This window comes from Eurytemora carolleeae, unplaced genomic scaffold (genome assembly GCF_000591075.1).
Source record: "Eurytemora carolleeae unplaced genomic scaffold, Eaff_2.0 scaffold157, whole genome shotgun sequence".
NCBI classification, from domain to species: domain Eukaryota; kingdom Metazoa; phylum Arthropoda; class Copepoda; order Calanoida; family Temoridae; genus Eurytemora; species Eurytemora carolleeae.
This window is the reverse complement of record NW_019396052.1, coordinates 67984-91913: the sequence shown is the minus strand read 5'-3', so window position 1 is coordinate 91913 and position 23930 is coordinate 67984. Positions and strand designations below refer to the sequence as shown.

At 31.3% G+C, this 23930-nt stretch overlaps 1 long non-coding RNA gene across 1 annotated transcript; it reads right to left on the bottom strand.

Moving 5' to 3' along the window:
* Positions 1-14: 14 nt before the first annotated feature.
* Positions 15-21695, bottom strand: LOC111705560 (uncharacterized). The gene is made up of 3 exons (XR_002766042.1): positions 21462-21695; positions 689-762; positions 15-52 (listed from the first exon to the last, which is right to left on the bottom strand). It is a non-coding gene; the product is annotated as an uncharacterized LOC111705560 (long non-coding RNA).
* Between the last annotated feature and the right edge of the window lie 2235 nt (positions 21696-23930).

Sequence of the window (23930 nt, the reverse complement as noted above, 5' to 3'; positions counted from 1 at the left end):
ATTGTTTAAACTTTCCTGGGAGTTGAAATCTCGCCACGGCCATAGAGGATCCCTATAAAGTAAAAATCTTATAAGAAAAAACTAGCTTGGGAACCCAGCTTGTCCGGGTAATATATATATAATTAAATCTAGTAGAATAATGAACTGTGTATGTAATGTATATTTTTAATGTACATACTGTATATACCTGTGTTCTATATGTACACTTGTATATTTTTAATGTACATACTGTATATACCTATATTCTATGTGAACTGTATGTACTGTGTGTGCTGTTGCTGTAAAAACTGCAGTACCTGATTTTATTAGGTGAGTACACCCCAACTGTGTTCACTGTATGAACTTTAGTTTCTGATTATATCGGGTAATTACACCTGTAATGTGTGTAATGTATGGACTGCAGCTGATTCTATTGGGTGAGTACATCTGTACTTTGTCTGTGTACTATACGAACTGCAGTACCTAATTATATAAGGTGAGCACACCTGTACTGTGTGTATTGTATGAACTTTAGTAACTGATTATATTGGGTGAGTTCACCTAGGCACTGTGTGTACTGTTTAAACTTTATAGTACCTGATTATATTGCAGGGAGTACAACTGTACTGTGTGCACTGTATAAACTTTAGTACCTGATTATATTGCAGTGAGTACAACTGTACTGTGTGCACTGTATAAACTTTAGTACCTGATTATATTGGGTGAGTACACCTGCCATGAGCTGATAGGGACAGGCATGACCTGTCTCCCACTCTGTTAACCCTAAACAAAAAATTCATTATTTTTTTTAAATCATAATACTATTTCTAAATTTATATTCGGATTCCTGACATTTTGTTTAAATTGATGCATCAGTTTTTAACTCAGTTTTCGACCTGGTACTAGATAGTTAATGTTTCTTCATGGATAAAAAGCGAAAAGTGTATAGCATATAATATATAAATACCAGGCTGATTGCAGGAAATTATTGAGAAAACGAAGAAATATCTATTGATAGAAATAATATTGTACAGATAGGTTAGATCAGCGATTACTAAGAGAGAACAGGGTATGTCATTCTTTTATGTCGTGTCAATTTTATCTATGGGTTGGATAAATCAGACTATAGTTCTACACAGGAATCTGTATTATCTATGGGTTGGATAAATCAGAATATAGTTCTACATAGAAATCTGTATTATCTATGAGTAAGAGAAATCAGAATATATCGAAACAGGAATCTGTATTATCTATGGGTTGGATAAATCAGATTATATCTGCACAGGAATCTGTATTATCTACGGGTTGGATAGATCAGATAATATCTACACAGGAATCTGTATTATCTATGGGTTGGATAAATCAGATTATATCTACACAGGAATCTGTATTATCTATCTATGGGTTGGATAAATAAGATTATAACCACACAAAAATCTGTATTATCTATGGGTTGGATAGATCAGAATGCAGGAATCTTTATTATCTATGGGTTGGATAGATCAGACTGCAGGAATCTGTATCTAAGAAACAGACGGATAATTAATGTATTTCCATTATGGCTTGAACTGAGTAAAGCAGAAGCCTACCTACCCCTTCACATATAACAGGGTACAAGGAAAAAATGCATGAAATACAGAAATTACAAATAATCTTGAGATTAAAAAGGTGACATTTAACTTGTTTTTAGAACTTAGTTGTTGATAACTTCCTAATCACTGGAAACTAGACAGACGGAGCTAGGGTTAAATCTATACTACACCACCGGTACAACTTTGTGACCTCGTAGCTCCTCTCGCTTTGATTTTATAGTATTCATTATTTTATTCAGTAACATTTTAGAAATTTATTTCATTTTTGTTTTTCTTTATAGCTCTTAAGATTTATATCTTAGATGCAATTTACTTTAGTTTGACGTGTCATAAAGATATCAAAATTCATTTGGTAAAATCTATACAGTAGGGTAATTGTTTTTATGTAATATAATATAATGTATATATTGTTTTATTGAATATCAAATGTTTTATATTCGGCTTGTCTGGGTGTTTGTTTGTTTATATCCAATAAATTTTTTAAAATGGCTGAATTGATCGGACCCGATTTTTTTGTGGAACCTCACATGACACTTTGAAAAAAGGTCAGAATTTAAAAGTGTTACTCCAGAAATTCTTAAAACTTTTAGAATTAAAAGAAATTTTACGAAAACTTCGATTTTTATTTCTAGATGGTAGACCTTGTATATTTCAAACCAAAAAGATTATCAAGTACAATAGGTGGCAACAGAGAAATAGATCAATTATAGAAGACGTCACGAGTGTCAAATATAACAAGGAAAACGAAATTTTCTAACATTAGTTGACATGTTTTTCAAGATTAAATAAAAAAGTGTAAAAACAGAAAATAAATAACACAAAGAAATGGACCTTTTTCACTGAAAGATAAGCTCTTTACTCTAAATTTATCACTATTATTAATAATTTTGTCGGACACAAAACTGATTTGACACTTGTGATGTAAGAATACAGCTGCAATGAGAGTGTACAAATACTACGTTGCCATCATAGAGTAATAAAACCAAGAGGTGAAGCTTAGCTCAGATGTACACAATCGACTTGTCTATTAGTTAATTAATAGACAGGTCGGTTGTGTACATCACGTTATGTTTACGTATCTAACGCTGTATAGAGCGATCGTATTTCTAAGGAGTGGTATAATGTAGATATTTGAATATTAGTATTGGTAATTAGATAGATTAGGTCGAACAAATGTAAAAAATAATTTTTTGTTTAAAACAAATATCAAAGTGTGACACACCTTTCTACACTCATATTTCAAGGGCTTTTAAAAACTATAGTTTTCAGATCTGTAGCTTTAGTCATAAAAAAGTTAGGGGCTATTTAAGATTTTTTTACATACTCTGGTTTTTTATCGCCCTGCACCCTACCTTAGGCATAAAAAAATTACCAAAAAATCCTTTAAATTTCTATTTATGAAAAGTCAAAAAACTAGAGGGGGAGCCAAATGCCCCCCCCCCAGCAATAAAAAATGTTTTAAATAAGAATGTTTTAAGTTAAATTCATGCCCTAGAAACTTAATATTTTTGACAGAACTTTCAGCTAATAAATTGAAAACCTACAAATTTGAAAATTATCAAATGTTTGCAGTCAACATCCTCGAATTCTCTTTAAATAAAGATAGAAAATCTAAAAATTGGTCAATTCCATAAAATCCCCCTTTAGAAATACGATCGCTCTATATACAAGTGTACAGCGTTAGATACGTAAACATATCGTGATGTACACAACCGACCTGTCTATTAATTAATCAATAGACAGGTCGGTTGTGTACATCTGAGCTAAGCTTCACCTCTTCGTTTTATTACTCTATGGTTGCCATCTATTGTACTAGAATTTCTATTTGTTTCAAACTATAAATTTTGTTTGATCAAATAACCATGAAACCTATTAAAGGTTAACACAATGAGGTTACAAATATATATATATACAGATTCTCTTTTTCACAGTTAAATTGTTTATCAATCTTTCAGCAATTTCTTTTCGATAAAACAATAATAAGAAAAATTCCTCGGATTTGCATTTTTTTGTGGATTTTCAAAATTCTACGAAAATCAAAAATTTTTAGAGGCAAAGGAGTTGAGTCTTTGCCACAAACTAAAATTTTCTGAACCCTAAATCTTTGAAACCTGACGGTGTAAACCTGAGATTGTGGCAAAGACTTAATTCCTTTTTTTAATTTTGAGCATTCATAACTTTTCTTTTAGGTCATGTGATGTTCCAAAAAAAGTTTGGGTGTATTGACGTTTATCGGTTACAAACAAACAAACAGACAAGAAAAGTGTATAGTAAGAAGTGCACATAGATCTCTATCAAACTAAGAGTTTCAGAAACGTTCCTTGTCTCTGTGAAGTCTCGATGCATCTATCCGAATGGTTTGAATGGTTAGATCCTAGTATTTATGTTTAAGATTAGTTTAGCTCATTATTCATAGTTAAAGCGGGGACAAAAACTCAGGTTTATTCAAGCTTGGCAGCTGGGGACATATCAGTTCTAGAGGCTAAACACAATATACAACCAACCTTTTTTATTAGTCTAACCATAGAAATATTTTAATCATAGGGAATTCAGTCTAACCATAGAAATATCTTAAACATAGGGAATTTAGTCTTACCATAGAAATATCTTAAATATAGGGAATTTACATGGGCCCTGTATCCACCCTAACACCATACAGAAGATAGTGTTCCATGGGCCTTGCACCCACCTTAACACCCTACAGTAGATTGTGCTGGGTGGGATATTCAAAAAGTAGAAACACTTCGAAAAAGATTTAGTTTTTATTCTTACATTTGTAAATGAGACGCCAGGGGCCGGGGAGATAAAGTACAACCCCCCTCTACCTTTCCACCAAACTTCTATTCATACGATTGACCAACGACCACTCCTTGTCACTTCACAAAGAAAGTTACTGTACGGTCCTGGTCACCTTTTCATTTTAAAGGGAATGTTCCTTTTTTGTTGATTTAGCTTATTTTCTTATTATATTAGTTTATTTTCGAATTAATTGCATTTTTTAGGCGAGTCTACATCAAATTGAATTATTATGTTTATTATTTGGTATCGATTTAATTTAATTCTTCTATTCTAAACTTTTCTGAACCGATTAAACTACCTGGACAAAATGTCGAAAACTTATTTTTGCATTTGCAAATATAATTATAAAATTAGAAATTTTAATATGTCATAACATTGGAAAAAGGGTCAACATATTATTCAAATCACTTAAATTCAATGTTTTTTGTTAAAGACGTTTTTATTGAAATGATTTGATTGATAAAAACATGTCAAGTTACGATTCTTTCCTTCCTTCGCTCAAAAACTAGCAAGTAGTTAAAAATATTCTCATGTATTACGTTTTAGAATGAAAACAAATATAGATTAGAATAAATATTGTTCAATATTAATTGTCAAAAAAAGTTATTATATTAGTACTTTTAAAATAATAATCACATTTCGTCATGTATAATTGAAATCTATATTATGAAATGCATTATTCAATCCAAAAGTTGGTATTTTGTCCAGGTTGCATTTTATTGCGCTTAATGGTCTGAAAAGCACCCGGAGACATTTATCCGACATAAACCCCGCCTTGTAGAGATAACACGGTCTGATACTAGAACCAGGATTTCTCTAATCTCCGTGGTCCGGATTTACTCAGAGTTAGAGAGAGAGAGAGAGAGAGAGATAACAGAGCCGGAAATTTAGTGTTGTTGAACGAAACCTTCAATTTGTGTAACATGAGTATACTTTTGTTAACATTTTCATTTAATAAACTGTTGCAATTTTGCTAAAACCGGGTTTCAGGGTTTTGTCCTTTCATAAGTTTCCTCCCCATGGGTCAGTAAATTATTCAAATCATAAACCACAATAAGCCAAGGGAGTGGTTTCGGCCTGGGTTTCCTGGGACAGTGCGCGTGAGGAAATTTCCTCCCTGGTTCTAAAATGTTGACCTATTCAGTCAAAACACAAGCAATATTTTAAACCTGATCATAATCCACACCGTTCATGCACGCTGCACGCTTCACGTAGATTTATGGGTTTCACACACACACACTCAGATAACACAGACAAAAAAACACAATCTTCCTTTACATGATTTTAGAATAGATTACAAACATTCTTACATAACTAGCATATTAAATACAAATATTTACAAATCATTGAGCAACAAGAATAGGATATGAAAAATAGATAATTTCAGGATCGCCGTTTAATGGGAGAGACCGGCTAGACATGGAAGTTGAACTGAGAGTGAAGTATTGTAGAGAACTTTTTCGGGATTCATTTGAGATATGAGTGTTTACGGTGTATAATTGTTTCGCAAGAGAGCAAGTTCAATCTTTAAATTCCTCCTGGATTGTACATTTTGTAGGGATGATTTTTTTAATTATTCACTAATGACGATGAAAAATGTTACTAAATTTCTACAGTCAACTAATTTGGATAAGGCACTTGTTAAGAAATCGGATAGGTGTCTAAAAAAATCTGAGTAGTTTAAAATATAACAAAGAAAAATCTGATTTTGAATGAGTTTATGATTTACTCAAATTAAGGTATTTTTTTCGCTGTCCAAAGATATTAACCAAACCGATTTATTAAAACGCAAGTTAAAACTTTGTATAAACTAATAAAAGCCAACAGATCGAGCATACGATCTTTATGAATTCTTTTAAAAGTCAAAACCTACAAAGTTTTAAAACGATACCCATACCGGGAAGGGGGGGGGGTAAAATAATGGCAACCTATGAGTTGTCGGATAAGCTAGAAAATGCGCTTAGGGCTGAGATCTGTTATATGGCGGATAATTAAAAGATTAAGAAATCTAAGATAAGATTAAACTGAATATACCTATATTCATTAATTTAAAATTCAGTTCTTCTCCTTCTCGGGTTAAACAGCAAAGAAGATGAATTTTTAATCTGAAAACTTTTCTTAAACTTTTGTTTAAACTTTGATATACAATCTCAATTGGAAACCCTGATAGTTGCATTTAATTCGATACATACATAAACATTCAACTTCATGGAGAAAATGCAAAGGAATTGATTTTTTGCAACAAACTCAAATTTTCTAACCCCCATAGCTTGGCAACCTGATGGTGTAAACCTTTGATATTTCAAACTAAGACTATTTGATCTAATAGAATTAATAGTTTGAAATATGAAAGGTTAAGGAGAATGGGTTGCCAAGTTATAGGAATTAGAAAGTCAGAGTATGTTGCAAATACTCATTTCCTTTTATGAGAAATTGTTAGACAATAAAAAAAAGTATAAATAAAATTCTGGAGGATAAGATTTGAAACCTTTCTAAGTACATGTAACAAAATGTGCAAAGTATGTAATTTACAGATCTTTATTAAGATGACCGGAAGGTTTCAGACTGAAGACGGCACAATGATATTAACGTAACATGGTGAATATTTGAAATTGTGTTTATCCTGAAAAATCTGCTCCTTTATTAATCTCTTTATCTAAAAGTGTACACTTAAAACAACTTTATTTTATCATGAATTATCAGAACTTTACCCTCTTCTTTTATCCCTGAAAGAAGTAGATATATTGCACATAATTCTATATTTGATAACTTCATTGTCTCATGTTCATATAATCTTTATTCTTCCTATTCTATCCTATCTTTAATGTATTCTCTGTAACTTGAATAAATAGAAAAACCATGAATATCATTTTCGAAAGAAGATCAAGAGGTACCTACCCTAAAATCGTACAGTAAATGATATTTCATGGGCCCTGTACCCACCCTTACACCGTACAGAAGATAGTGTTCCATGGGCCCTGTATCCACCCTAGCACCATACAGAAGATAGTGTTCCATGGGCCCTGTATCCACACTAGCACCATACAGAAGATAGTGTTCCATGGGCCCTGTATCCACCCTAACACCATACAGAAGATAGTGTTCCATGGGCCCTGTATCCACCCTAACACCATACAGAAGATAGTTTTCCATGGGCCCTGTACCCACCCTTACACCGTACAGAAGATAGTGTTACATGGACCCTGTATCCACCCTAACACCATACAGAAGATAGTGTTCAATGGACCTTGCACCCACCTTAACACCCTACAGTAGATTGTGCTCCATGGGCCCTGTACCCGCCCCTACACTAAGACCGTACTGAAAATTATATTCCAAGAGCCCTGTACCCACCTTAACACCGCACAGTAGATGATGTTCCATGGGCCCTGTACCCACCTTTACACCGTAAAGTAGATGGTGTTCCATGTGCCCTGTACCCACCCTAACACCGTGCAGTATATGGTGTTCCACGGGCCCCTAACCTACCCAAACACCGAACAGTATATGGTGTTCCATGGGCCCTGTACCAATCCTAACAACGTACAGTATATGGTGTTCCATGGGCCCTGTACCCACCCTAACACCGTGCAGAATAGCGGTGTTCCACGGGCCCTTTACCTACCCAAACACCGTACAGTATATGGTGTTCCATGTGCCCTGTAGCCACCCTAACACCGTACAGTATATGGTGTTCCATGTGCCCTGTAGCCACCCTAACACCGTACAGTATATGGTGTTCCATGGACCCTGTACCAACCCTAACAACGTACAGTATATGGTGTTCCATGGGCCCTGTACCCACCCTAAGACAAAACAAAAAATTGGTTTCCATGGGACCCTATTTAAACTGAATAGCTGAATTCCTAACAATAAACACAATTATTCTGTTCAACGTTGTAAAACGTAAATATACAAAAAACACAGTTTTTGAACAATAAAATATTTTGGGTTAAAACATGTTTAATTTTTGTTATGATAATTCAAAATGCTATGTTTGAACTTGCACCGTATGATATTTTACTATTGAAATGATATATTTAGAAGATTTTTGAAGGTTTACATGAAGGTTAGATTTTATGGGACATTATGAATATAAAAAGTTTCAGCATTTATTACACTGTAAAAATGTAATGTACGAGTAAAAACAAGTTTGTAATATCTGCTACATATAACTTTGTACATTACCTACCCCCTCCCTCCAAATATGTCATACCCCCCCCCCCCTCATCTCCCCAATACCAATAATCTGCCCCTTTGATTTATCTCTCTGAAACATTTACTTGCTTTTTTCCCTCTTCTTTAATTTCAAAATCTCCCCTTCGCCCCATCCCCCTTCAACTCAGATCACTTTTTCCTCCACCTTTCCTGCTATTTTCCCCTCACACTTTTCAATCCTTCCATCTCTTTTTCCCCCTCTCCCCCCCCCCCCTCCCATATCCTGGATAAATAGTTTCTATCTGCTCCCAGATGTATGTATTACATAGAAAAAAAATGATTTAGTCAATCCTTCGTGGTCCATTTACTGTGATATCTCACACTATCGGTATACATACAATATACATAGTACATACTGTACATACAATATACCTTCAAACCACTATATTCAATATATTTATATATATATCTACATACATAATGAAGCTCTTCGCACACATATCTATATATATATGTAAAGAGCATGAAACATTATAGGCTTTTATTTCAACTTTTAATAGTGGCTTTATCTGTGAGCATCTTCTCTTTGTACAGTAAAAAACAAAAACAAAAAAAATTAGCAGATTTCAAAATAGTTTTTTGCGCATTTCCAAAATTTTACACAATAAAAACTTTTGATCATTCATAAACCCTCCCTGGGGTCACGTGAGGTCCCATACAAAATTTGGGACTGCCGGTTGACGTTTATTGGATACAAACAAACAGACAGACAAGCTAAATTTGTATATAGATGTTAGCTATAGCTGACCTTTTTTAGGGAATCCGTGGGTGGTAACAAAAGCTAAAAAATAGATTTTTTTTCAAAATTCGAAATTTTTCCTCAAGAATTTTTATAATTCCACAGTTAACGCTAGGCGGAACTATAGTTACTCAATAAAGAATTTCCAAAAAACGTCATAACCTAAAAATACCGCCATATTGGAAAAAAACTTTTAAGTGGTCATTTTAAAATAAGTTCTCGTGTTTATGAATGTATTTACGTTATGTTCAGTTTTTTCCATCCACAGTCTAACTATCTACATTGTTGAGATCAATGATAAAAATAATACAGATAGAACACTAGATGTCGCCTTTTAAGATTTAGGGGTTTTTTTGTTCACAATAACCCTGAGGCCCAGGTCAGAGGAGTTACGCGCATGCTCTCTCTCTGTCTTTTAATTCAATGCTGCCTGCGCGGAACTCCTTTGGGCTTGTGCCTCAGGGTTATTGTGGACGAAAAACCATTAAATCCTGACAATATTTATTGTTCTACCTGTATCGATATTAATCTAATGGCGGAAATCTGCAGAAGTTGCAAGTAAGGGAAAATATTAATTTTAATCTATCTTACAAAATAGCATCATATTCTATTCATCAGGTATATTTCTCCTTATTGTCTCTAATTTAAAATGCTTAAAAACTCTCATTTCCGAAGTCAATAAATATTGAGTCTGCGTTTCTTGGTGTCAGCTGATTCATTCAGCAATGTTAACACTTAAAAAAAGATTTTCTTACTTCGAAAGTGAATGATGGAAATTGCCTAATAAAATCTAAAAACTGGCATTGAATATATATATATATATAATCGTTATACAGCTTTTTCAATATGGGTTTCGCCTGTCTTTCTATAGATGCTTTTTTAAAAAATATTGAATATTTGCAAAAACTCAAATTATCTAATAACATTATATTTGATCTAACAGAATTCAAAGTTTGGATTATTAATGGTTTACTATACGACATTGAGTTGAAAAGATATAAGGATTAGAAAATCAGAGTTTGTGGCAAAGACTCAATTCCTTAAAAAAACGTTTTTTCAGTTCGTTTATTTTTTTAATGTGATTAACTTATTAATGTTAATAATGATAAATGGCCCACACCCCTAACCAAGAAAGCTTAATACTGTCCTTTAAAGTTTCAGTAACTCATGATTACTGATTGTATATGATTAATCAGAAGCATATACTTATATATTGCAATAATTATCTGTAGATGATATATATCAAAGGTTAAATGTAAAAACATTATGTATTTATACACATTGATTTTTACAAGGTTATTTTAGAATAAATAATACAAATTTGAAAACTTAAAAGAGTCGAGGGCCGGTGTTGCGTCATTCAATGTATTGCAGCTTTTTATAGAGTCAATACCTCCACCTAAATTCAATATTCAATAAGTTTTATGTTTTTCAGAAATAAGAGTATCCGGTGTATTCTTTAATGTATAAGTAAAACAAAGTCACAATTAAATAGTTTAAAAAATGGGTTGAAGTAATCAATAAATCATGTGTTTAAAAAAGAAAAATTTTGTCTTAGAAAAAGTCACGATTATCTGAAAGTTTTGTGAATCCATCAATTTAAAAGTAAATTCGTGAACTAATTTGTTTTTAAGCATGAAGAAAAATTAAGGCTTGATAAGCAACGTCAAAAAAATAGCCCTAAAAGCCTGGTCTGTAGAAACTGCTGTATTCTTTAACAAACCGTCAATTTTCTCAATTTTCATTAAAGACAGTGTTTACTATTTGAATAATTTAGTAAATCCATATTAAAGTACGTATTAACTGAGCCCAGGGAGCCAAACATGTTCCATGGTTCGATGACAAATCCCATGTAAGAAAGACACTTTTGAGCTCCAAATATTTTATTGATTGTGATTTTAAAGAAATCAATGAGGAAAGTATATTCATCTGTAAGACTAGGAAATATTATTTAATTATAAGAAAATTATTCGTGAAAATTCTAACATTAATAACACTGGGTATCTTCATATTCTGCCAAGTATAAGAATCAAGAATACCCTAAGCGAGAATCTTTGCCAAAAACTCCTCTTTTTTTAAATTCCTTTATCTTTCACCCAATGTCGTAGACCATAGTTATTTCAATCTTTGAGTTTTGCCAGTTCAAATAATTTAAGTTTAAAATATCAAAAGTTTAAATCTTCAGGTTGCAAAGATATCGGGATTTAAACATTTATTCATTTTCTGCCGCTGCACCGAATTGTTTATTTATTTGTGAAAACTGGTTTAAGTGTTAATTATCGTTATTCTTGGTTCTAATTATTTCATTTATTATTTAAACGTATTGAGCACACTCTCAACCATAGGATATTTAAGGAAAGCAAAGAACTTTAGCATTAATACAGGAACAGAAACAGGAACATATAGTTAGACTCAGGAACCATAGATATTTAGTTCCTTTAGATTAATTTCAGGAACCAGGAACCATGAATAAATAGTTCATTTAGTTCGTTTTCAGGAATCACGAACCATGAATACCTAGTTCCTTTAGTTAATTTCAGGAACCATGAACCATGAATACATCGTTCCTTTTGTTATGTTTCAGGAACCATGAACTATAAATACATCGTTCCTTTTGTTATGTTTCATGAACCATGAACCATGAATACATCGTTCCTTTTGTTATGTTTCAGGAACCATGAACTATAAATACATCGTTCCTTTTGAATACATCGTTCCTTTTGTTATGTTTCAGGAACCATGAACTATAAATACATCGTTCCTTTTGTTATGTTTCAGGAACCAGGAACCATGAATACCTAGTTCATTTAGTTTAATTTCAGGAACCATGAACTATAAATACATCGTTCCTTTTGTTATGTTTCAGGAACCGGAAACTACGAATACATTGTTCCTTTTGTTAAGTTTAATATCTAGTAAGTATTGAATTTTTCCTTCTTTAATCTATATATGAATTTGGCTTGTCTGTTTGTTTTTCTGTTTGTTTGTATCCAATAAACGTCAAAACGGCTGAACCGATCAGGCCCAATTTTTTTGTGGAAAATCTAGGGACCCCAGGGAAGGTTTATGAATGATCAAAATTTCAAATATTTGTCTCCATCAAAATTCGATCTTTATTAAATTTTTGAACATTTTGAAAATCCACGAAATTTTTTGTGAAAATCCGCGAATTATTTTTGTTTTGTTTTACGATGTACACAAAGAGAACATGTTCACAATTAATTTAGAAGATGGGTGCGAAGCGCCCTCTAAGACTAGTTTAGTAAAAATCAATAAAGTTTGACCAGAAATGTTTCCCTTTCCCTCATAAATGTTTAAGGTCGGTCCTTTCTGTCAAACTTTGTCTTCAAACATTAAATATAAAATTATCCTAAACCGTAGTTCTGCCATAGAAATATCTTAAACATAGGGAATATAGTCTAACCATAGAAATATTTTAATCATAGGGAATTCAGTCTAACCATAGAAATATTTTAATCATAGGGAATTCAGTCTAACCATAGAAATATTTTAATCATAGGGAATTCAGTCTAACCATAGAAATATCTTAAACATAGGGAATTTAGTCTTACCATAGAAATATCTTAAATATAGGGAATTCAGTCGAACTAAAGAAATATTTTAAACTTATAGAATTCACTCAAACCATAGAAATATCTTAAACATATGGAATTCAGTCTAACTAAAGAAATATTTTAAACTTATAGAATTCAGTCAAACCATAGAAGTATCTTAAACATATGGAATTCAGTCTAACTAAAGAAATATTTTAAACTTATAGAATTCAGTCAAACCATAGAAATATCTAAAACATATGGAATTAAACAACACAATGTTTAGTATCTGTCCCTAGTACCATGAGTTTAGGTGGCAAAAAAGTTTTTTCATTGTTGCAACGCTGATGTATTTCAGAAAGTTAGAAAGGATTTTGCAAAACTTGAGAATAATTTAAACATAATCAATCGTTTATAGTTACATAAATACGGTTCAAATAATCTAATAATATTAGGGTACGGTATCAAACTAAGTGTAAATACGGAGAACAAAGAAACAATTATATAATAAATATCATAAGATTATACACTGCTCAAGGGATGGGTAAATGGTACTCTTTTGGAATGGAATATGTTTGACAATTGAGGATAGATAAAGGACGGATTATGGATAAATTGAGGATTGAAGAAAGATTGAGGATAGATTGAGGATAGATTTAGGATAGATTTAGGATGGATTGAGGATTGATTTAGGATGGATTGAGGATGGATTGATAATAGATTAAGGATGGATTGAGAAGGAATTGGGATGGATTGAGGATAGTTTAAGGATGGATTAAGGATGGATTGAGGACGGATTGATAATAGATTGAGGATGAATTGAGGATCGATTAAGGATGGATTGATAATAGATTAAGGATGGATTGAAGATGGATTGATAATAGATTGAGGATGGATTGAGGATGGATTGATAATAGAATGAGGATGGATTGAGGATTGATTGAGGATGGATTGATAATAGATTGAGGATGGTTTGAGGATTGATTGAGGATGGATTCAGGATTGATTAAGGATGGATTGAGGATGGATTGATAATAGATTGAGGATGTATTGATAATAGATTGAGGATGGATTAAGAATGGATTGAGATAGATTGAGGATGGATTGAGATAGGATTGAGGATGGATTCAGGTTAGATTGAGGATGGATTGAGGAGGGATTGAGGAGGGATTGAGGAAGGATTGAGGATGGATTAAGGTTAGATTTAGGATGGATTGAGGATGGATTGAGGATGGATTGAGGATGGATTAAGGATGGATTGAGGATGAATTGAGGTTGGATAGATGATGAATCAAGGATGAATCAAGGATAGATTTCATAGGAATTAGAAACTAAATGGGATCTAAATATATGCCCGGGGAACAGAGAGAACCATAGTTTCAAATAAAAGATATATTTCGGAAACATTCTACTTTCATCTTTTCTCATATCCGACTTTAACCTTAGTCTCCATCTTTAAGCCATAGATGCTCATCTATTCATTCATAACTTATTCATTTGAACGTTTATAATTTATTCATCTATTCATTTATAACTTATTCATTTAGTCATTCATAACTCATTTATTTATTTATTCATAATTCATTCATTTATTTATTTATAACTTATTCATCTATTTATTCATAACTTATTCATTTATTCATACATAACTTATTCATCTATTCATAAATAACTTATTCATTTATTTATTTATTCATAATTCAGTCATTTATTTATTTATAAATTATTCATAACTTATTCATTTATTCATGCATAAATTATTAATTTATTTATTCATAACTTTTTTATTCATTTATTTATAACTTGTTCATTTATTTCTTTTAAGTGTATTCATTTATTTATTCATAACTTATTCATTTATTTATGAATAACTTATTCATTTATTTATTCATGACCTATTTATCTATTTATTCAGAATTTATTCATCTATTTATTCATAACTCATTCATTTATTTATTCATTACTTATTCATCTATTTATTCACTACATATTCATCTATTCTTTCATAACTTATATATCAATTCATTCACAACTTATTCATTTATTTATTCACACCTTATTCATCTATTTATTAATGACTTATTTATTTATTCATTCATAACTTATTCATTTATTTATTTATAACTTTTTTATCAACTCATTCATAACTTATTCGCCTATGTATTTATAACTTATTCATTTTATTTGCAACTAATTCATTTACTCATTAATAACTTATTCATTTATTAATTTAATTCATTCGTAACTTATTCATCTATTCATTTAAAACTTATTCATCAATTCTAACATAAATTATTGATTTATTCATTCATGACTTATTTTTTATCAGTTCTAATTGATTATAGTTCGTGTTTCACCAACGATTCATCTATCGAACTAGCTAGAGGCATGTATGTTCAATACATTGTATTTAAAAAAATATGTTTCCGAAATATTTTTTTTCAACTTTGATCCACTGATCTATTCATCTATCTAGATGAAGGGTTGCACATCTTTCTTTATTGTTTGAACCCTATCTATCCATACATCCATCCATCCGTCTTAAATGTTTTTGTCCGATGGTTTCTCATCCTAGCAGGAAAAACTTTTTTCTGAATAATTTATCCTTGCCTCCCATATCTCATAGTTCTTGGTTCCTAGTTCGATGAATATCATAGTTCTAGGTTCCTAGTTTAATGAATATCATAGTTCTAGGTTCCTACCTTAATGAATATCATAGTTCAAGGTTCCTAGCTTATTGAATATCATAGTTCTAGGTTCCTAGTTCAATTAATATCATAGTTCTAGGTTCCTAGTTTAATGAATATCATAGCTTTAGGTTCCTACGGTGGTAGGCGATTATTCCAATACAATGAAGACGATTTTCGGTTTCAATTTTGATTCATATCAAGCGCTTTAGAAGCATGGATACATAAATGGATGGAAACAAAGAGAATCACTTAATCAAAAAAGCTTCTCTTTTGTACATCTAAACCTGTAATTCGAAAAAAGCTTGTTAACAGTAAAAAATTTAATTAAAAAGTCGTCTTCATTATATTGATATCACCTACCACTGTAGATAAATGAATATCAAAGTTCTAGGTTCCTAGTTTAATGAGTATCATAGTTCTAGGTTCCTAGTTTAATGAGTATCATAGTTCTAGGTTCCTAGTTTAATGAATACCATAGTTCTAGGTTCCTAATTTAATGAATATCATAGTTCTAGGTTCCTAGTTTAATGAATATCATAGTTCTAGGTTCCTAGTTTAATGAATATCATAGCTCTAGGTTGAATATCAAAGTTCTAGGTTCCTAGTCTAATGAATATCATAGTTCTTGGTTCCGAGATAAATAAATATCATAGTTCTAGGTTCCTAGATAAATGAATATCATAGCTCTGGGTTCCTAGTTAAATGAAATCAAAGTTCTAGGTTCCTAGTTTAATGAATATCATAGTTCTTGGTTCCGAGATAAATAAATATCATAGTTCTAGGTTCCTAGCTAAATGAATTTCATAGTTCTAGGTTCCTAGATAAATAAATATCATAGTTCTAGGTTTCTAGTTTAATGAATATCATAGTTCTGGGTGTGTAGAGTTTTATGACAGTAAAATGCATGCTTATGATTTCTACTGAAACTTTTCCACTATTTTCTTTATTTAAAAAAAGATTTGTGTGCCCCCCCCCCTCTGTCAACCTCTTCCGTAAAAAGTTTACAAATATCATGAAATACGAACTATATATAACTGAGGAAAGAGCAAAGATCAAATATCTTATTATTGTCAATTTCCTATCCCTAGTTCTGATTGAAAGATTGTGGCTAAATAAAATAAATTCCAGAACAAAAAACATTTTTAAAATATTTAATGAATTTGTAAATAAAGATTTCTAAGTCCATTAAGTACATCCTTGATGGTTTCCTTTTTTATGAATTATTTTCGTCATTAATTTAACTAGACTTTAAATATACTGAAATAAAACTGAAAAGAAAAATCTCTATTTATCCGTGGAAGGGACTGTTCATCAGTTGAAGAATGTATACAGTGGTTAGCGTTTATATTAATCCAAAGAAGACGACATTCAATTTAAAATTTAATTTATACCAAGCTTTTCAACAGCATGGATTCACATAAACATAGAAACAAAGAGAAGCTGTAGATTAAAAAGCTTCATTTTGATTTCTTGTAAACTTGTAAGTCGAAAAAAAGCTTGTAAATAATCAAAACGTAAATAAAAAGTCGCCTTTATTGTATTGATGTATTCGCCTAAGAAACACAAATAATCCAATATTACCAATTGTCCCCGACGAAAAGTTTAACCCAGTTTTTTTCTACAATTTCGTCTTTGCCATAAACTCATATTTTCTAATCCCTGTATCTTTACCACGTGATGGTATAAACCTTTTATATTTCATCTTTAATTATTGGATCATAAGTCAAAGTTTGAAATATCTAAGGTCTGCGACATTGGGTTGCAAAGATAGAGGGATTAGAATATCAAAGTTTTCAAAACTTATTTCCATTTCAATTTTACTTTCTGGTAAAATCTTAATAATTTTTTGACAGCAATAGTTGAACAATTCCTTTAAAAATATTTTTTTTTAATTTAAACACGATTCCATTGCAATTATATTTGTGGTTTGAAGGTTGCGTTTTAGTGAAAGTAAATTATACATTTTTTATATTTATGAATTTTAAGATTTTTTTAGCAAATAGCGAAAGGGACTTAACCGTAATTTCTAGAAATGTTGAGGATTTAATTTTCTTTAAACGAGTGAAGGTAATTTAATTTTTAGAATATTGAACTACAGTAGTAATTGCGTTTTTGTGAGAGTATCCAAATCTTTATTTTCACGTGTTGTTGGGGCCATTTTCTCTTGGAATTTACATAATTGTGTCAAATTTAGAATCCAAGGAAAGTCCGAGTTTTTAAGACGGATTATAAAAACGTTTAAGAAAGGTAGTGAATTCAAAAATAAATGTTAAATTATTTGACAGATTTAAAAAATGTGGAATATTTGTGTAAAAATGTGATCTGCCGCTGGGACAAAGTACAGGGCTTAAACCTCACATTCCACACCAGTCAAAACCAGGGAGTGGAAATTAACATGGGAGTTATGTGAAGTATATCTATATATAAATTTGGCTTGTCTGTCTTTTTGTTTGGGTGTCTGTTTGTTTGTATCCAATAAACGTCAAAACGGCTAAACCGATCGGGCCCAAATTTTTTGTGGGACATCACGTGACCACAGGGAAGGGTTATGAATGATAAAAATTTAAAAAAATGTGTTTTAAAGGTTTTTAATTTTGTAAAAAAATTTAAATTATTGAAAATCCACGAATTTTTTTCAAAAATCCGCAAAATTTTTCTTCTTCTTTGTTTTAAAATGTAAACAAAAAGAAGATGTTCACAATTTAAATAGAAGATGGGCGCGAAGCACCCTAAAAGCCTATTATATAAAATTATAGTTTATATATATAAATATAAAATTACATAAATTTAAAATTTTTACTTTGATCAGAATTCCAATCTTCTCTTAATAGATCTATGATTAATACCGAATCCTAAAGGAATTAAATCTTTGCCACAGCCTGTAATTTTCTAATCCCTATATCTTTAGCAACCTCATGTCGTAGACCTTAGATATTTTAAACTATAGAATCCTGTTAGACCAAATAATCAAGTTTAAAATATAAAATATTTGCAACGTCAGATTTCAAAGATATATTGATTAGAAAATTATAATTTTGTGGCAAAGACTTAATTTCTTTAAGTGAATATATTTGTTAAACCAAAAGATTCCTTGCCTCAAACATAAATGTTTATTTCTAATATCATTGAAACCTGATGGTGTAAGTCGTTTATATTTCAAACTTTTACTTCTGCAGGAAAAGTTATGTTCTAACATATCAAAGGTCTACGACATCAAGCTATGAAAAGACGTCAATTCCTTCATCTCGAGACTTTATATTTAGATTTGTAAAATCTTAATTGAATTGTTATAAATTAATTCAGACTTTGTTAGATTTACTGAGATCTATTCAGGCTTAGTAAGGTATATATATATCTATGTAAATGTATCTAGAAATTATATTTGTCTATTCAGATTTATCCAGACTTAACGTGATTCATAAAAATTTCAAAAGATTTATCCAAACTAAATTTGGTTCATCTAGATTTATTTAAATTTCTCTAGACTTAATTAGATTTATCTCGACTTATTAGATTTATCTAGACTTAATTAGATTTATCTAGACTTATTAGATTTATCTAGACTTAATTAGATTTATCTCGACTTATTAGATTTATCTAGACTTAGTTAGATTTATCTAGACTTATTAGATTTATCTAGACTTGTTAGATTTATCTAGACTTATTAGATTTATCTAGACTTGTTAGATTCATCTAGACTTATTAGATTCATCTAGACTTATTAGATTCATCTAGACTTATTAGATTTATCTAGACTTGTTAGATTCATCTAGACTTATTAGATTTATCTAGACTTATTAGATTTATCTAGACTTATTAGATTTATATAGACTTATTAGATTTATCTAGACTTGTTAGATTTATATAGACTTATTAGATTTATCTAGACTTGTTAGATTTATATAGACTTATTAGATTTATCTAGACTTGTTAGATTTATTTAGACTTAACAATATTTATCTTTATTTAAAGACTTATGTAGATTATGTAGATTAGACAGATTTAAGAAGATTTATTAAAATTTATCCGGATTTTATACTAAGTTTATCAAAATGTATCTACATTTATTAAGATTTATCCAGATATAACTGGTTTCACCAAATCTATTCAGTTTTAACTTTGTAGCTAAATTAGAAGTAAAATAATTAATAATGATTTATCCAGACTTATCTAGATTTATAAATCTTTATCTAGACTTGATTTATTAAGGCTTATCTGGATTTTAAAAAGATTTATCAAGACGTAATCCCTAAAAATTTGTTCAGACTTAAAGGGACTGACCGGCAATGTATGGTAGTTAAACTGAGATTGCAGTATTATTGAAAACGAAGGAATTGAGTCTTTGACACAAAATCTGATTGTCTAATCACTATATCTTTGGAACCAAATGTTGTAGACCTTAGATATTTCAAATTATGAATTCTGTAAGATCAAATAATCTGAGTTTAAAATATCAAAGGTTTACAACATCGGGTTCTAAAGATATTGAGGTTTAAATATTTGATTTTGTTCCTAATATTCAATTCCTTTAGGATTCATTTGAGACCTATCAGACGTTTTTATGGTGCATATTTTTTCAGCAGAGCGCAAATTCAATATTTTAAATCCACATTGATTGTCCATTTTGGAGGGATGATTTTGAGAATCAGTTTTAAAGAAATTATTCAAAAATCACAAAGAAAAATGCAATATATTTTTACAGTAAACTATTTAGGTGTTTAGGAACATATTTATCCTTAGAAGTTGGTCAAAAATCAATGATAGATTCAGTCATTATATTAAGAACTTCTTTTTCTTTATGAAGTTAATCGCAGATTTCTTCAAATTCTTCAAATGTTGTCTTTTCATTAAAAAAAACCAGGAAATCAACAGAAAATGGTTTCGACCATTGAGACATTACAGAAACCAATTACTTATTTCGATGATAAGAGTTAATTTTTAATCTTCTCAGCCTGTTACTAACACAACTAATTAGTTTACTGTAAAATTTTTGTTACAATTTTTGTGGTCGTCATTGAATAATTTAAATAAAACCAATTCTCAAAATTTGCGCTTTTGCAGAACAAATATTCACTGTAAAAACGTCTGATGTCTAATGAATCCTAAAAATTTCTCAATAATACTGCAATCTCAGTTCAACTACCATACATTACCGGTCACTCCCTTTAAATAGATTTATCAGGAGGTATCTCAACTTAGCTTAGTCTTATTTTGATTTATTACCATTTTATCAATTTTGTAGATTTTTGTGGATTCATCGAAGAATTATTCTTAAATGATTTAATTTTGTAGTATTTTTTTATTGATATTTAATATGTTATCTTAATTTATCCACATTTACTTAGGTTAATCATGCTTATATGGATTTTAAAAATCAAGATAGATAACCTATCTATTCTTATCAAATTATTTACCTATTCTTTTCTGATTATATTTTTTTAATCTATCTATCGAAATCTAAGTTGATTTATCTTCAGCATAATCTGAATTTCCAAGGCTTGTTTACATTTATTTAAACTTTTCTTTAGTAAAGAAAGATAGAGGATTAAAAAATCTATTTCTAAGAAAACGGAAAACAAAAATGTTGACGTTTCAGTAACTGAATTTTACAAAGTAGGTATTATATATGGGGGGGGGNGGATAGAATGGAAAATTGATCTGAGAAGTTAAAATGGTTTGTGGAATAGAGAGATGTTTTTGGTAGAGTTGAGATGGTGGATGTACTCTTTATTATGTATAATTAAACTTAAAGTTTAGCTTAAAACGTCCCATGGGAAGAATTTAGGTTTTAGTCTACTTCTGTTCTAATATTTGTCTTATAGGCATACATTAACCACAACTGACTCACATTAGAATAAAATAAAATATAAAATTAAATATATAGGTTTACCTCACATTCTACGTTGGGTTAGTTTTAGTTTTTTAATACATAAATCTTGATTTATTTCACTGATTAAATACTGAATTCACACTATAAGATGAAAACTATTCCATTGTTCACTTTAACCAGATCTTAGATCAGTAATCCAAGCTGAATAATTCACTGTTCAAGGGACGGAGAATAAAGTGTATGGGGCGGAGTAAGGTTTGAAACCTGACGGGACAGAGAGGTTTAAATCCCGGGTGCAGGTGAAGAACTGGTACTCAAATAGAGCCTCCAGAACCCCCGGAGAGAAGATATTGGTCCGTCCGCTCCATGTGTTCCTTCCTACCTATCTATCCAACTTATTCACTTTCATTCTTTCTCTCCATCCTATACTCATGGTTAGCTTATCTCCGTCCTGTACTCATGGTTAGCTTATCTCCGTCCTGTTCTCATGTTTAGCTTATCTCCGTCCTGTACTCATGGTTAGCTTATCTCTGTCCTGTACTCATGGTTAGCTTATTTCCGTCCTGTACTCATGGTTAGCTTATCTCCATCCTGTACTCATGGTTAGCTTATCTCCGTCCTGTTCTCATGGTTAGCTTATCTCCGTCCTGTACTCATGGTTAGCTTATCTCCGTCCTGTACTTGGTTTGCTTATCTCCGTCCTGTACTCATGGTTAGCTTATCTCCGTCCTGTTCTCATGGTTAGTTTATCTCCGTCTTGTACTCATGGTCTGCTTATCTCCGTCCTGTACTCATTTACTGCTTATCTCCGTCATGTACTCAGGGTCTGTTTTTTCCGTCCTGTACTCATTGTTTTTGTTTTTTCCATCTTGTACTCATGGTTTTGTTTTCTCCATCTTGCAATCGTGGTTTTGTTTTCTCCGTCAGGTACTCATGGTTTTGTTTTCTTCGTCCTGTACTCATGTTTTTGTTTTCTCCGTCCTGTACTCATAATTATGTTTGCTCAGTCTTGTAGTCATAGTTTTGTTTTCTCCGTTCTGTACTCATGATTTTGTTTTCTCCCTCCTGAACTCGGTGTTTTTGTTTTCTCCGTACTGAACTTATGTTTTTGTTTTCTCTGTCCTGTACTCATGGTTTTATTTTCTCTGTCATGTACTCATGGTTTTATTTTGTCTGTCATGTACTCATGGTTTTATTTTCTCTGTCATGTACTCATGGTTTTATTTTCTCTGTCATGAACTCATGGTTTTATTTTCTCTGTCATGTACTCATGGTTTTATTTTCTTTGTCATGTACTCATGGTTTTCTTTTCTCTGTCATGTACTCATGGTTTTATTTTCTCTGTCATGTACTTATGATTTTATTTTCTCTGTCATGTACTCATGGTTTTATTTTCTCTGTCATGTACTGAAGGTTTTATTTTTTCTGTCATGTACTCATGGTTTTATTTTCTCTGTCATGTACTCATGGTTTTGTTTTCTCCGTCCTGAACTCATGGTTTTGTTTTCTCCGTCCTGAACTCATGGTTTTGTTTTCTCCGTTCTGTACTCAGGGTTTTGTTTTCTCCGTCCTGTACTCGTCTTTTTGTTTTCTCCATCATGAACTCATGCTTTTTTTATGAGTTTTGTTTTCTTCGGCCTGTGCTCATGGTTTTGTTTTCTCCGTCCTGAACTCATGTTTTTGGTTTCTCCGTCCTGAACTCATGGTTTTGGTTTCTCCGTCCTGAACTCATGGTTTTGGTTTCTATGTCCTGAACTCGTGGTTTTGTTTTATCCGTCCTGAACTAATAATTAAACGTTTCAGTTTCAAAACTTTTGACAATGGAAATAGTACTTTGTTTAAAAGATCAAAGTACGATTGATTTTATCTTAAACACTACTGAAACGTCTGACATATTTAAAGAAACTTAATTTTAAGAGTCACAACGGTATCCTTACATACTTTGTTGATGAAGATTTCAAGGGTATCCTTGAGTATCAGGCATATCTCCCTTTAAATGGAGGATTACTTAAAATACCAACGACAGACCCTTTAATATACAGGTTGTCCCAAAAAACATGGGAATTCAGTGACGAATTCGATATCGTCTTTGTTATGAATTGGCATTGCAATACCTAATGTCAACAGCCATAATATTATTATGTCTGCTAGAATTTACTTTATGAAAAGGGTAAAAGACTGTAAAGGTGTGTCTGTAATGTATCCGCAAGATGAACAGTGGAGACGGACAAGTTTACTCTGTTTGTATATTGTAATTTTCTTGTTTTACTAAGTACTACCGTATGCAGTCAAAACATGAACAAACAAAATGTGAAGATAGCAGACGAAACTCTTACAGATTACAGCTTTCTCAGTAGGTTTATTGTATTGTTTATTGGGACACCCTTTATCTAATTAGTTTTTAGTAATCTCCATTATGCGTGTTTGAAAAAACTCTAAATCTATATGTTCAGCTGTAAAACGTAAAATCTTTAACTAACAATAAACTAAACCTTAGGATATTTTAGTTAAATAGTTCTCAGCATCATT